General features: G+C 41.8%; 1 pseudogene; it reads right to left on the bottom strand.

The window, feature by feature from the left end:
• LOC139002459 (CREB-binding protein-like) overlaps window positions 1–14,658 on the bottom strand; it is a 76,137-nt pseudogene that overhangs the window by 14,495 nt on the left and 46,984 nt on the right.

Raw genomic sequence — 14,658 nt, 5'->3', positions numbered from 1 at the left:
ATTTTGAACATGTATTGACTTCCACTAAATCTATATTCAGATGTTTCCTCCTTTTTCCTGTCTACTTTCGAGTGGGTAAATCCCCATATAAGTTTTTTTTGTTTTGTTTTTCAAAGCAAGCATTTATGAAAATTCAGTATATATTAGATGCTTTACATGTGTTTTTAATCATATTAATCCTCCTGAGGTAGCACTTGTAGTCCATTTTTCATATGAAATGTCTGAAATCCAAGAGATTAAAGTAATATGCCTAAAGTCTCACTCATTGCAGGTGGGAGAATTGAAATGCAAATCTATATTTTTGGCAGTAAAGTTCTTACTTTTTACATATACCATATTTCCTTCTCAGAGAATTTCAAGTTTTACCTTTTTGTTCTTTAACACCTGAAAGCTTCCTATTACACTAGAATAGCCCCATTATTTCTAGTTTATAAAAAAAACTTATTATGAAGAATGGATACAAAATGTTTTCTAATACCTTTTTTCTTTGTGTAGGGAATGCCTATGTTATTTTTCTTCTCCAGTTTAAAATGAGAATTATTTTAAGATATTTACTAATTTTGAACTATTCTTTTGTTTTTTTGTTAATCTTCACCTAAGGATATTTTTCCATTGATTTTTAGAGAGAGTGGAAGGGACGGGGAGAGACAGAGAGAGAAACATCAATGAGAGAGAGACACTCATCAATTAGTTGCCTTCCCCATGCATCCCAACCAAAACCAGGGATCAAGCCTGCAACTGAGGTAAGTGCCTTTGACTAGAATGAAACCTGGAACCCTTCTGCAGGCCAACACTCTATACACTGAGCCAAACCAGCTAAGGCTGAACTATTCTTAAACTGGAGGCCTGGTGCATGAAATTCATGCACTGGAGGGGGTGTCCCTCAGCCCAGCCTGCCCCTTCTCACAGTCCGGGAGCCCTCAAGGGTGGGAGGTGACCCAGTGATTAGGGGAAGGTGACACCCCACCACAACCAACAGTCGGACATGCCTCTCGCAATGTTGCTGCTGCTGCTCCATGGCATCTCTCTGTACCATGGTTCATACTTGCCATGTTGGGGTTGCACCCCGGGTTCATGATGTTCAAGGCCTGACCCTGGGGGTTCAGGCCTCCCATTGCTTGCTGCTGCAGAGGGAAAGCAGGTCATGGCCCGCTGGCCTGCATGGCGTTCAGATTCAGCAGGCTGGGCTAGAGCTGAAGGCCAGACTGGCTGGCCACATACTTGGATGTGTGCTATTTGATGAGAGCTGCCATCAGCTGAGGGTTTAACTTGAGGAGGTTGAGCATGTGCTGCTGCTGGGGGAGCTGGGAGACTTCAGGGTCCACAGCAGGTCCTGCAGGGCACCTGGAGAGATGTTCTGAGGTGGCTGCACCTTGGGTCTCCATAGACATCACAGGTCTGGGCATGCCTCACATGGACTGTTGCTGGGGGATGGGTGACGGTTGCCACTGCCGGGGCTCGGGGGGCAGAATAGCAGGCCCACTGACCTGGTTGGGTCACATTCAGGCCCATGGGGGCCATCTGGCTCTCGGGGGTCACTGTGCCTCAGGGGCATACCATTGTTGGTGCTCACCCAGTACAGGTGCTGCTGCTGCTGCAGCTCACGTGCAATCTGCCGGGCGCCTCCACTGCTGCAGGTGGGCCTGGGCAATGGGCGGTGGGGCTGGCACCTGGTTAGTGGGCTTCCCAGTGAAAACTGTGGTGGGGGGCTGAGTTCTGGCCATGCTGGAGAAGCCAGCTAGTGACATGCTCACAGGTGAGGTCTGGGGCAGAGTTGGGGGCTGTGGTGTCCAGGATGTGCTGAAATGCAGTGTGGGGGGCCAGGGTGGTGCTGAAGGAGGGGAAGGCAGACTCTGCTGAGGCACGGTGCTGGTGCTGATGGTGGCATCTGCTGGTGCATGAGCTACATGTGCTACCAGCAGTGCTGTGTTTTCTGTTGGCAGAGCTTCTGCTTGATGTTGAGGTGGTAGGGAATGGGGCATGTGTTTTCTTGGTAGTGTTTGGCATGGTAGCAGCAAAGGGCCATGAACTGCTTGTACACTCTGCAACCTCCATTGGTCTTGTGCTGGCAACCCTTGGTGTGCTGCACAACCCACCTCATCTTCTGGCAGGATGGCTGCGGGCAGTTGGTGTTGCAGTACTGGCGGGCATGCTTCAGGGACTGGACGCAGCACTGGATAGCCTGGCGCCACCACTCCCGGAGGCTTCTGAACTGCGGCTCACCTGCCACCCCTGCAGGAGCAGAGACAGCCCCACCTCCTCTGCTCCGGCTCCCCCACCTCCTCTGCTCTGTCTCTGCAGTGGTGGTTACCACCTCCTCCCCAACGACTCCCTCAGCAGCAACAGTGCTGTTTCCTGAGCAGCCAGCAGAAGAGCTCTCAGGACCCCCTCCTGCCTGGACTCACCAAGAAACGGGCTGTTTTGGAGCCAACTTTTATTGTACTTGTTACAGCAATGAAGCAAGAATTCTGACAGGCCGCTCACCCTGCCTGCTCTCAGCAGCTGCCCCCCCGGACTGGAGGACTCCAGTGGGGCTGAGAGGACTGGGCACCGCCATCTTTGTGATGGAGTGATGGTTAATTTGCATATTGCCCTTTTATTAGATAGGCTTGCTGGCAGGAACACAACATAGTCAAGGTGATTTTTTTCTCTCAACGTGTTGCATGATTCATTTGTTTATATTTTATTTTGAATGTTTGCATTTATTCATAAGTGAAATTGTTCAGCATTTTAATTATATTATGTTATTATGCAGACTCTTCTGTGCTCAGTGTTCACTTTTTAAAAAGTGCTTCCTAACATTTCAAATAATTGTGGAATTGTGAATTCCTTATATTGGGATGAGAATTCACCTAAAGAAGAAAAGAAAAAGTAGAGGTTCCTACATCTGAAGAGTATGAATCTTACCTTTAGTTTCCACAGTTGTTTTCAATGAGCAAACTTCGGATGGATATGAATCATGGAGTTCCTGCCTTAACTTCTCAGCTTTTAGAGTTGATTTAGCTCCAACAAGAAGGAACAGTATCCCTCAAATTTTAGAGACAAGTATACACATCTCAGAGTTAGAAATTCCAGAGTATTTGGCCAAGCTGCTAACTAAACACCACCTGCCTCTGTAAAAGCACATTGTTTTTCCTTTTTAAATTAATTAATTAATTTATTTATCTTTAATTTAAATTCTTTATTGTTGAAAGTATTACATGTATCTCCTTTTCCCCTCATTGACCTCTCCCTGGCCGATCCCACCCCCTAAGTGTTCCTGGTATTGGGCAATTAATTCCCAATAATCCAGGTACTATTATCTTTTCACTCTGCCATTCTCCATGTTAGCAAGACATTAGAGCGGTCCCAGGTGTCACAGGGGACATGACCATATCATGAGAAAGGGTATAGCTCCTCCCCTGTGCCTATCTTATTAGGGAAAATGTTTTCTAGGAGCCCCTACTAGACATCTCCTCTAGTCTCTTTTACAAAGATTGGATTTCAGGCCCATGTCATAGATGCAAGAGGGATGAGAACACAAATACGAGGCATTTTCAGCATTTGCGGTGGGAGTAAGCTCTCCCAGCAAGCAATAAAGGAAAGAGAAAGGACTATTCTGGAGGCAACCCACCAGTTTTGGTCACAGAAGAATAGGGGAGGATGGACACCCATATAGACCCCTTTAGGGAGGGAAGAAAGAGGAGCAAAGAAGGGAATATTTGGGTGAAAAAGACAAAACATTGTTCACCTCCCAGTGTTGACTAAGAATTGTAGCCCTAGCCGGTTTGACTCAGTGGATGGAGCGTCAGCCTGCGGACTGAAAGGTCCCAGGTTTGATTCCAGTCAAGGGCATGTACCTGGGTTGCAGGCACATGCCCAGTAGGAGGTGTGCAGGAGACAGCTGATCGATGATGTTTCTCTCTCATAGATTTTCTAACTCTCTATCCTTCTCCCCTCCTATCTGTAAAAAATCAGTTATATATATATATGTGTGTGTGTGTATATATATATATATATATATATATATATATATGTGTGTGTATATATATATATATATATATGTATATATATATATATATAACAATTGTATAGGAGAGAATTTTCCCATGAGGTTAAATGGATTGAAAATTAAGGTCAATAGGGTTAGATGTATTCATGGTAATCCAGGATAGGAATATTTGGCTGCTCATCTTATTTTTCTGATATTGAAATCAAAGAATACAGTAGTTGGTTTTTCTAATGATCCTGATGAAAATCAAAGACTAGGTCTTTACAGGTCTAGGCCTGAACATTGCAGGGGTTCAATCATTATTACACCCATGTGGGTGTTTTTCTCATGAAACCCCAGCCTGCTATAAGGAAGGGTTCCTCTACATTTCTCTTCAGTCTGTGAATCCATTAATACTGTCTTTCATTATGGGGATGAGAATAACTGGCATATGGGAACAGACATTATTTATTGTGGAAGGAAAAAGGCTTCCAATATGGCCATAAAGAGTACCTGATCCTTACCATTATGTGTATTAAGTGTGCATTATTTAAGCTTACCTCATTTGTGTGTAATTGGCGTCCTTCAGACTCTCTCCACAAAGACAAAGATGTACATATTAAACAGGGGGGCTTTTGACAGTTTCCCCTTTCCTAGGGCAAGATTGCTCAACTAATAATAAGTAAGATATCATTTGACAAGTGCAGCTAAGAGCTGGTAAAGCTGAGTCCATCTATATCAGCCTGGTTGGCACTTTCTTTCCATTTCAGACCTGCATTGCATTGAATGATGGAACCAGGAGAATGACTGCAGCCGCTATAAAGTCTCAGAGACGTAGTGGCTACAATCGGGCAGGGAGGTTAGTGGGAATGAATGCAAAACCAGACTCATATTGATCAGGGAAGGAAAATACTTTTTCCAACTACAAATGCAGCTGAAACCCATAAATTAGATGATTGAAGTAATAAGACACATGAAATGGCTTTTAAGTCCACTACCCGCGCTTTGTAATAAATTTCAAATGACATTGAGGCTTTTAGTGGGGAGAATGATTTATTGCCATCTACAAGAAGGAAGCTTTCAGGGATTATCTCTAAAGTGGCAAAACACAATTCCAAGTTTCACAAAATTAGCAAAGCTTAGTGCAGCTTGGTGACTGAACTGACAAGCAAGCTCAAGAAAGTTTTTAATGGAACAAAAATACTGTAAATGTGCATGCTCACATACCAATACTTAGACATGTGTTATCTCCTCAAGAAAAATCCAGTCTGGCTGGTGTGGCTCAGTGGTTGAGGGATGACCTATGAACCAGGAGGTCATGGTTTGATTCCCAGTCAGGGCACATGCCTGGGAAACAGGCTCTATTCCCAGTGTAGGGTGTGCAGGAGATAGTCAATTAATGATTCTCTCTCATCATTGATGTTTCTATCTGTCTCTCCCTCTCTGAAATCAATAAATATATATTTTTTAAAAGAATTATCAAAATTTAATATTAAATTAAAACCTTCCTTAATTTGTTATAAAAATATTCCTGAGAAAATTTGATTTGCTTATTTTTGGTGTGTGTATATATCCCAAAAAGCTACATAGAAAAGTCTCAATATATTCTAACCCACTTTTAGCATAAACTAAATCCTAAATTGGCTTAACCTTTCATGCCTCAAGCAACACTCGCCATGTGTTTCTTCATCTAGAAAGACTGAGAGAGCTCAACTGGGAACTACCTGGAGGGAACAAGGGATGGAGGTAACTTTACATTTGTCTTTTTTAAAAAATGGGTGATTAGGTAACTCAGATAAAACCTGAGGGGTTCTTACAAAAATGCATTAGCTGTCCAGCAGAAGGTATGAAAGAAAATGATAGAGAAATCTGAGAATTGAACAGGAAGGAATGAGGATGAGACCATCAAGTCTGAGACCCAGAAAGATGTCCTGGATCTGGAATCTATTACAGTCTGTGCTTCCTCCCATTTGCAAAGAATCAGAAAGTTGGGAATCAAGAAATATGCTTTCTCTGCAGACAGCAAGCTTTCACTGTCTGAATGTTCAGATTCCAAAAATACAATGGTCCCAGGAGATTTCTTCCTTTCCTTTTCTTTTTGCCCTGGTCTAGGCCCAGCAGCACCTGGTTAGCACGGGGGGGAACAGTAAGCTTAAATACCTTTTGTCCCCTCTAGCTCCACTTCTTCCCTTTAACCACCAGTCCTCTCACTTTCCTAGGACATTTATTCAATTCTGTCTGAGATATAATTGGCATTCATTAATTAACCGTTTACTGCACCTTCTTGTTTTCCTTCTGTGTCACCTATTTTACCACCACACAGACTCAGATTTAATTATCTCATCTGTCAAGACTACGGTCTAAGAAAGGAAATGTTTTGGATATTAACACAGTCTCTTTTTTCCTCCTTTAAGTTTAATAGAACTGTATTCCAATTTTTAATGATTTCTCAATTACTGTAAGATAGAAAAATAGTAAAAAAAAAAAATTGCCTCTTTCAATTCACATAATTAAAATGAGTATCTTTCTTACACAATTTTCAGGTTTCCAATCTAAGAAATGTACATGTTTAATTGTTAATGAGTGGTAGGACTAATTGACTAAAGTAGACAAACTTTATAGTTTAATATTGCATTGTCTCCAATTCCTCTTCATACAGACAACTTCTTCCTATAAATGATAATTAGTGATTAAAAGCCAGAAAGCATATTACATTTTAGATAGCCAGTGCCTCTGAATATGCTAGGCCATTCTCCCACTCATCACTGACTAAAAGGTTGTGTCTCACAGATTTATGATATGAATATCAAATAAATCAGGTCTCTTCAACATTTCCATTTGCACTAAATCTGAAGATGAAGAGACGTAGTCCTTATCAGAAGAAGTGAAGTATTCCTCAAGCAAGTAGACTCAACTTTTAAATGTGGAAAATTATTTCAGTCAGGGATTGACTCCCAAATTCCTGTGACCTGAGTTCAGAAAATAATTAGTGACTAAATATTTTCTCAGTTCCCAAGTTAACTAAAAGAATTTCCTTCATCCATAAATACCAGAATTTCACCATAAATTATATTTAAAAATATAGCCTGGTCAGTGTCTTAGGTCAGTAGTTGATCCTTGGCCCGTGAACCAGGAGGGCACAGTCAGGGCACATGTCTGGGTTTCAGTCTCCATCCCAGTAGGGGGCATGCAGGAGACAGCTGATCAATGTTTCTATCTCTCTTTCCTTCTCCCTTCCTCTCTCTAAAATCAATAAAAATATATTTTAAAAAATACTGTAATATAATTCATTGAAAATTGGTTCTTTCTTGGAACCCATCTGTTCTGATTATCTATTGCTGCATAATAACCCACTCCAAATTCAGTGATATAAAATAGCAACCTTTTTATTATGGTCATGGGTTCCACAGATCAGAATTCTGAACAGAGCATAGTGGGGATGGTTTGTCTTTGCTCCAAAGCAACTGGAAGGCTCCAGTGGGTTGAAGGTGACTAGACAGGGCAGAAACTGAAATGAACTAGAGGCGTCTTCATTCAGTTGTCTGATGCCCGAATGAAGAATGACCTCAAACACTGGGCTCAGCCAGGGCTGTCAACCAGTGTGCCTGCATACAGTCTCTCGATGTGGCTTGGACTTATCACAGCTGGGTCCAGAAAAAGCCCTCTGAGGTGGAGCAACTGATAAATGAGTATTTCAGGAGATCAAGGCTGACACAGCTGGGCCTTTTCTGGCCCAGCTTCAGATGTCAGGCAGGATCACTTCAACCAAATTCTGTTGGTTACAAGTGAGTCCTAAAGACCAGCCCAGTTTCACAGGGAGTGCAATGAGATGCTTCCTTCTGGTGGAGGGGCTTTACGATCACATGGCCAAAGGGCATGCAGGATGGCAAATGATGTTCTAACTGTCTATAGACTATATAATCTGTCACACAATCAAAGGAGGAGGATGGAATATGAAATACTTTGAGCATCTTTTATATCCCATTCTTTGTGCTGGGCAATATGCACATAATATCACTGAGTTACCAACCACTTCATGTTTCAGTCCTAGCACTTATCACATTATATTGAAAATATCTGTGTGTTTTTTGTTTGTTCTTAAACATATTTTTATTGATTTTTTTTTAGAAAGAGAGGGAAGGAAGGAAAGGAAGAGAGAGATAGAAACATCAATGAGAGAAAACATCAATCGGCTGCCTCCTGCACACCCCTCATCGGGGATTTAGCCCGCAATTCAGGTACGTGCCCTGACCAGTGACCTCTTGGTGCATAGGCCGATGCTTAACCACTGAGCAATACCAGCTGGGCAAAAATATCTGTTTTTATTTTGTCTCTCCCACTAGGTGGTAAATTCCTACAGAATAAGAACTTCTTTTCCATCCATTCCAATGTCTTGCATACCTGGGATGTATTGATAATAACTGCTCAAGTATTTGTGAAATTAATAAAACCATCTTTGAAACAGAATTTATCACAAGGTAGTAATTATTCATTTATATATGTTTTCTGTGCTAAACTCTCTGCCTCTTGCTGACTCAGACTTTGTTTTATCGCTAAACTTAACAATCTGCCTGGCACAGTGTAGGTTCTCTAAATATTTATGCAACAGAATTATTTTTATGAAGATGGCCCCACTATATGGAAACCAATAATAGACTTGGTGTGAGGGTAAAGATAATTAACTATGTTCATAGCCAATTGAGACCAAATAATTTATTTCCCTTTTCATATTGCTTTATAACAAACCACTTCAAAAGCTATTGACTTATAACCACAGATGTTTTTATCGTTTGAGATTCTGTATGTTGACTAGGCAGTTCTGACATTGGCTAAGCCTATAGTTATTTGAGGACCATTGACCCAGAAGCACTAAGATAGCTCCCATGGCTCCTGTTGATGCTGGCTGTTGGCTGGGAGCTCAGATGAGCATCAGATGGAAATTCCTGCACAATACCTCTCTCAGTGGCTTGAGCATATCACAGCATGGGAGCTGGGCTCTAAAGGATAGTATCCAAGAGCAGGTATCCCAAGAGAGAAAAAATGACAGCGTCTAGTCCTCAGAAAAACTAGACTCAGAATTGACACACTATAACTTGGGCCATCACAGCACTAGTGAGATTCAAGGATAGAGCAAACAAGTTTCACTCTCAAAGGGGAGAGGTCCACGAGAGGTCTTTAGCTACCATAGAATAGGAAAAATTAGAGGAAAAGGAAATGGACATTATTTTGGTTTAAATTCTGTTTGTGAATAATTAAACTAATCAGACACAACAAAGTCAATTAAGCAAAGTACAAAACAAGTGCTCTGAACTCTTCCTGCAGAGTTCAGAAACAGAAAACTTGGTATTTCCCCAATTGTCTAGTAGGGCTAGGTGCTCTACCAAATGGGTTTATGTTAATTTTTACTGAAGCATATGTGATAACCTGGGTGAAGAGTGCATGTTTATTGGACATATACCAGCTAATACCCTGATGATCTACCCATTTATTTTGCCCAGTGCAAATTGAAAAAAAAAGTTGCATGAGAAAATAGTCATAATGTTAGTTAAAAGAGGAGAGAGAGAGAGAGAGAGAGAGAGAGAGAGAGAGAAACATAGTTATAATGCTATTCTAATAATGTTTTGCTTCTATGTAAACAAGTTGAGGCATTGGCATTTAGTGCAATAGTACTAGTATATGAAAACTAAAATCTATTATCTTATGCTGTATGTAGAAGAAGCTTTCTATACATCCATGGGGATGAATTTCCAGAGGCTAAATGTCACAACTGGAACCTTCTTACTCCTGGAAACCTAAATGATCTATGCTGGGTCCAAGAGCCTGGGACCTGACCATCATAGACATGGAGCTATTTGGATGAGCCTTTAAATGTTGTGATACAAATGAATAAGAAAAAAGAAAGGCTGGGTATTTCTGAGGGTTAAAGGATACTGTCGCCTGATTTGGGGATGGACAGGCAGCAGTTAGAAGACTAGAGGAATTCCCCAGGATTGTGAGAAAAGGACAAGAAGGTTGCAAATACCTTCAGAGAGAGAGTCCAGGTGGCAAGTTTTAATGTGCTTGAAGAATAAGCTGGAGATGGCAGGACCGCCAAGTGGGGTGTGTGGGAGAGCCACTGGAAAGAGAACATGAAGCCCCAGATCGCCAGGTCCATAGCAGGTCCCCACATGGAACAGGATGAGGGGACCTGGGAGACACAGGCTCTAAGTAAACTGAAGGGCTCTTCCTAATTTCCTGAATTGTAGAAACACTGCTATTCTGTTACAGCCTAAGAAAAGGAGAAAATGCTGAAGATAACTGATTGCACTTCAACCCTAATGAGTAAGAACATAATCAGATAAAATTTTATTGTATCAGTATTAAAAAATGTGAGACTACTATTTTCCCAAAAGCAATTTAGATCTTTTCTCACACATACAGGGGAGTGCGCGCGGGCGCGCGCGCGCACACACACACACACACACTACAAGAAGACATACTATAACTGCTAACAATTGTTATTTATATGCCATTGAATTATGGCTGAAATTGTTTAGTTTTTTGGGTTGTTGGGGTTTTTTGCAGTGAATATACACTGGTATTAACTTCAACATTGCAAAAGTGTAGTGGGGAAAATAAAACCTAATCAGTTGACAAGCAAAAATCCCAAAGTATATCCTACTCGCGAGCAGTAACTCTTGATCTGTAATCAGGCACATGGCTCCAAGCAAAATCCAAGGCAATGAGTTTATATGGTCAAAAACAGAGAAGAAAGGCTGTAGCCAAAATAGCTCTAAGTAGAAAAGAACTAGCTGGCCAGTGTTTACAAATGCTGGCATAAACAGCGTGACAGCTCTTATTTTAGTATGCTTACTATCTGCTTTCACTACTTTCAAAAGACAGAAGATTACTCTGAAGCAGACTCTTCAAATGTGTTTTTATTTTTATTGCACTTAAATTAAGCTTTCTGTGGCATAAAGAAAACATAGAACATTTGGACACAGTATCCATTTTACTTTTACATCTCTGGAAAAAGTGAGTTCTAGAAAGAGGTGAAAGGGAGAAGGCAACAAGAGGGAGTAGGAATAAGTCAAAATATTTTTAATAACAAACAAAAAAGAAAGAGAAGGAGGAGGTGATAATAAATAAACTATTGTGTTAACAGTTATATTTTGGTGTTTTAATATGCACTAAATTGGCTGAAATATCTTTCAGTACCAAAGTGAAGTGAGCATCTTTCATAATAGTGGTATTTCTGATCCATATGATAGTAAGGATCCAATATAATTTCACTTCCAGGAATGAAAAAGCATAACAGTGTAGATGAAATATATGCTCTCTTTCACCACACAGTTGAAGGCTGAGAGCACAGATAACAGAGGGATTGGGACCTAGGCAGGAAATATGGCACAGTGACTTCTGGTTCATCAACTGGATTTTAAAAGTATTGCATCAGAGCTTACCTATAAAAATACATCTGGATTAGGTTTCTCCAGATAAACTGAGTCAATAGTGTGTGTGTGTGTGTGTGTGTGTGTGTGTGTGTGTGTGTGGATTTATTTTAATGCATTGGTTGACACAATTATGGGGGTTGACAAGTACAAAAACTACAGAATAGGTGGGCACGTTGTAGATTCAGGAAGGAGTTGATGCTGCAGCCAGAGTCCAAAGCAGTCTCCAGATGGAATACCTTCTTCTTCAAAGACCTCAGTCTCTTCTCCTAAGATCCTCAGCTTATTGGAGGAAGGTAATCTGCTTTACTCAAAGTCTACTGATTAAATGTCAATAACACCTAAAAACCAACTTCACTGCAACATCCAAACTGATGTTTGACCAAACATTTGGCTATCACAGCCTAGTCAAATTGACACAAAAGTAGCCATCACAAAAACCAAACACTTGAACACATGCAGAGAGAACCCAGGAGCAAGTAAAAGATGAGTCCATCAGATGATGAAGTGGTAGAATAATGAATATAATTTTTCTAAACATCCAACTCATTAACAAAAGTTGGAGCATCAATGTAAATGTAGCTATTTCATAGCGGGTGGGAGCTGAGCTTCCTGATAAACAGAAAAGTATCAGATGCCATCTGTTTTTCTCAATTAGGTAAACATTTTTAAGTATCTTTTCTCTAAGCCAGCTTTCACTGTGACATTCTGTTTTTCTAAAAGGACCACTAATTCCTGTGGCTCCCTGTTTTTACTGCAGTAGGTCTAACTTATACCTGAGTCTCAAGCAAGACCCTCATCACTTGGCCCCCACACTTAACCCAGTTTCCTTCCATTCTCCAACTAAAACTTTGTTTGCAATCAACACATGACTTTGCTGGTCTATACTATCCACACTTTGTAGCCATATTTATTTTCTTCTCACCTACAATGATTTTATGTTTTTACTCCGCCTATTCACCAAGCATACCAATCCTTCACAGATCAAGATAATCTCTACCAAATCTATTAATCAAGTTCATCTCTGAATTCTCTGACTATTCCTGCCAATAGTAAGTGCTCAATAAGTCTTTTTAAATTAAAAACACTATACTATACTATAATAAGGTAACAATATCAATGCTACTAATGCAATACATTGAATCCCATTAAATTTTTTCTAAATTTTGCCAGTAGAAGAATGCATCATCCAAGGAATTGCTTTGTTGTTTAATGAGTACACAAATTATTTATAGTTATAGAATCACAAAATTTTATTTTTAATAAATAAAATACATATTGAGCCCAAATTGCATGTACCAAGAACTGGACTAGGCTCTTGAAATAACATCAGAGATGTGATCACAATCTATTAGGGAAGAAAAAAAAATGGAAACACAAACCAAACACATTTTCATTATAACATGATACCTGTTTAATAGATGAGCAAATGTTTAGAACGCAGCTCCCTTATTTTAAAGCTAAAGACACCAGTGCTCAGAAAGAAGAAATAGCTTGTCCATGGTTACGTGTACATTTAAATTGCAGAACCTGAGACTGGACCCCAAGCTGTGCATTGGTTGCTTCAGCTAATTACAGTCTTTAGAGACAAAGGTAGCTACTGAGTAAAGGTCCACCCACATAACCAGCAAATCAGCACAGCTCCAGATTTCACCTGGAAAACATCTCATCACGCTCTCGGGCCGGAAGTGTTTGGGTTTTTTTAGAGAACTGGCCCAGCCCGGGAGTGGTAAAACATCCATCTCACCATTTAGGCCCTGACACGGCTGAGATCTTTACCACCGGTGAGCAGCAATTATTTTTGTAGCAGAGGGCCATGTACGGAGGATTGATTCTGCGGTGCCTATGAAGATCCCCTATTAGCCCCGCTTGATAAGTGGGAGCTGTGCTTCTGCCGGTGGTGCAGGCTGCAATTGCCCAATCGAACGGCCTCTCCTCATGCATAAACATCACTCCGTCTCTCACTAATGGGCCGGGGTTCCACAGTGCAGCGGAAAATAGAGCCCAGAGTCTGGCGATAAATCTGTCCCATGTGTCATGCTCTCTGTGAAGAGCGGCACCACGGCTGATTAAATGAGCCACCCCCTGTACAGTACACCAATGCGTCAAAGCACGTCAGTGCAGACAGCCGGTTGGAAGCTCGGGGAGACAGACCAGGACTTGAAATCACTAGAAGAAACTCAGGTAAAAATGTCCCTGCTGAAAACATCATGGGCTTCTCTCATTCACATGCCCTTCACCTCCCTTCCCCCCACCCTCACCCCCGCTCTTTTGGTCACTCTCCTGGAACCAAACTTGCAAGTGTGGACAAGGTGTTCTCTAGTGCATACTAAGGTGACAAGCTGGAGGCAAAAACACAGCTGGTCTGTGGTCTGGGTGGATGAAACACAGGCCTACAACCTATGTCCGCTGTCCTTCAAACATCGTGACCACAGGACAGGACAGGCCTGACAGAATCCTCACAGATCAAAGCTTTCCCTCCATGCTCCCTGCCTCCCTTTGCACATCTTTCCCACACCCCATTGTCATATCGGGACATAAGGAATATATATTTGGTCTCTGTCCCTGGTTCCTGGCACAGAGCTCCTTAAAGCCTTGGAATTTCTTTAGTACAGAGGTGAGAGGAGCATCTTTTGTTATTCATAACTAGAGGCCCAGTGCACGAAATTTGTGCACGGGTAGGGTCCCTAGGCCTAGCTGGCGATCAGGGCCGATCGGGGGCCTTCCTTCCCCTGGCTGCCAGCTGCCGTCCAGGGCCTTCCTTCATTCCACAATGCCCCCTAGTGGTCAGCACATGTCATAGTGAGTGGTCAAACTCCCAGTTGGTTGAACTCTGGAGGGGACAATTTGTATATTAGGCTTTTATTATATAGGATAAGCCTCTTTCAAACACATCACACTTTATGCTAATGAGGTGCTTATTAGAGGATGGTGGGGATGCAGTACTAGAGGAACCAATCATGTGATTAGTGGGCTGGAATCTTCAGCCCCACCCCTGACCTCTGGGGAGGGAGAGGGGCTGGAGATTGAGTTCAGTCACCAGTGGCCAATGATTTGATCAATAACACCCACATAGCCCTAACCGGTTTGGCTCAATGGATAGAGCGTTGGCCTGTGGACTGAGGGTCCCAGGTTCAATTCCGGTCAAGGGCATGTACCTTGGTTGCGGGCACATCCCCAGTAGGGGGTGTGTAGGAGGCAGCTGATCGATGTTTCTCTCTAATCGATGTTTCTAACTCTCTATCCCTCTCCCTTCCT

Source organism: Myotis yumanensis, unplaced genomic scaffold (assembly GCF_028538775.1).
Source record: "Myotis yumanensis isolate MYYU_CA2020_CCGP unplaced genomic scaffold, mMyoYum1.0.hap1 SCAF_2, whole genome shotgun sequence".
NCBI classification, from domain to species: Eukaryota; Metazoa; Chordata; class Mammalia; order Chiroptera; family Vespertilionidae; genus Myotis; species Myotis yumanensis.
The sequence above is the reverse complement of the archived record's forward strand: the minus strand, read 5'-3'. Positions and strand labels throughout refer to the sequence as shown.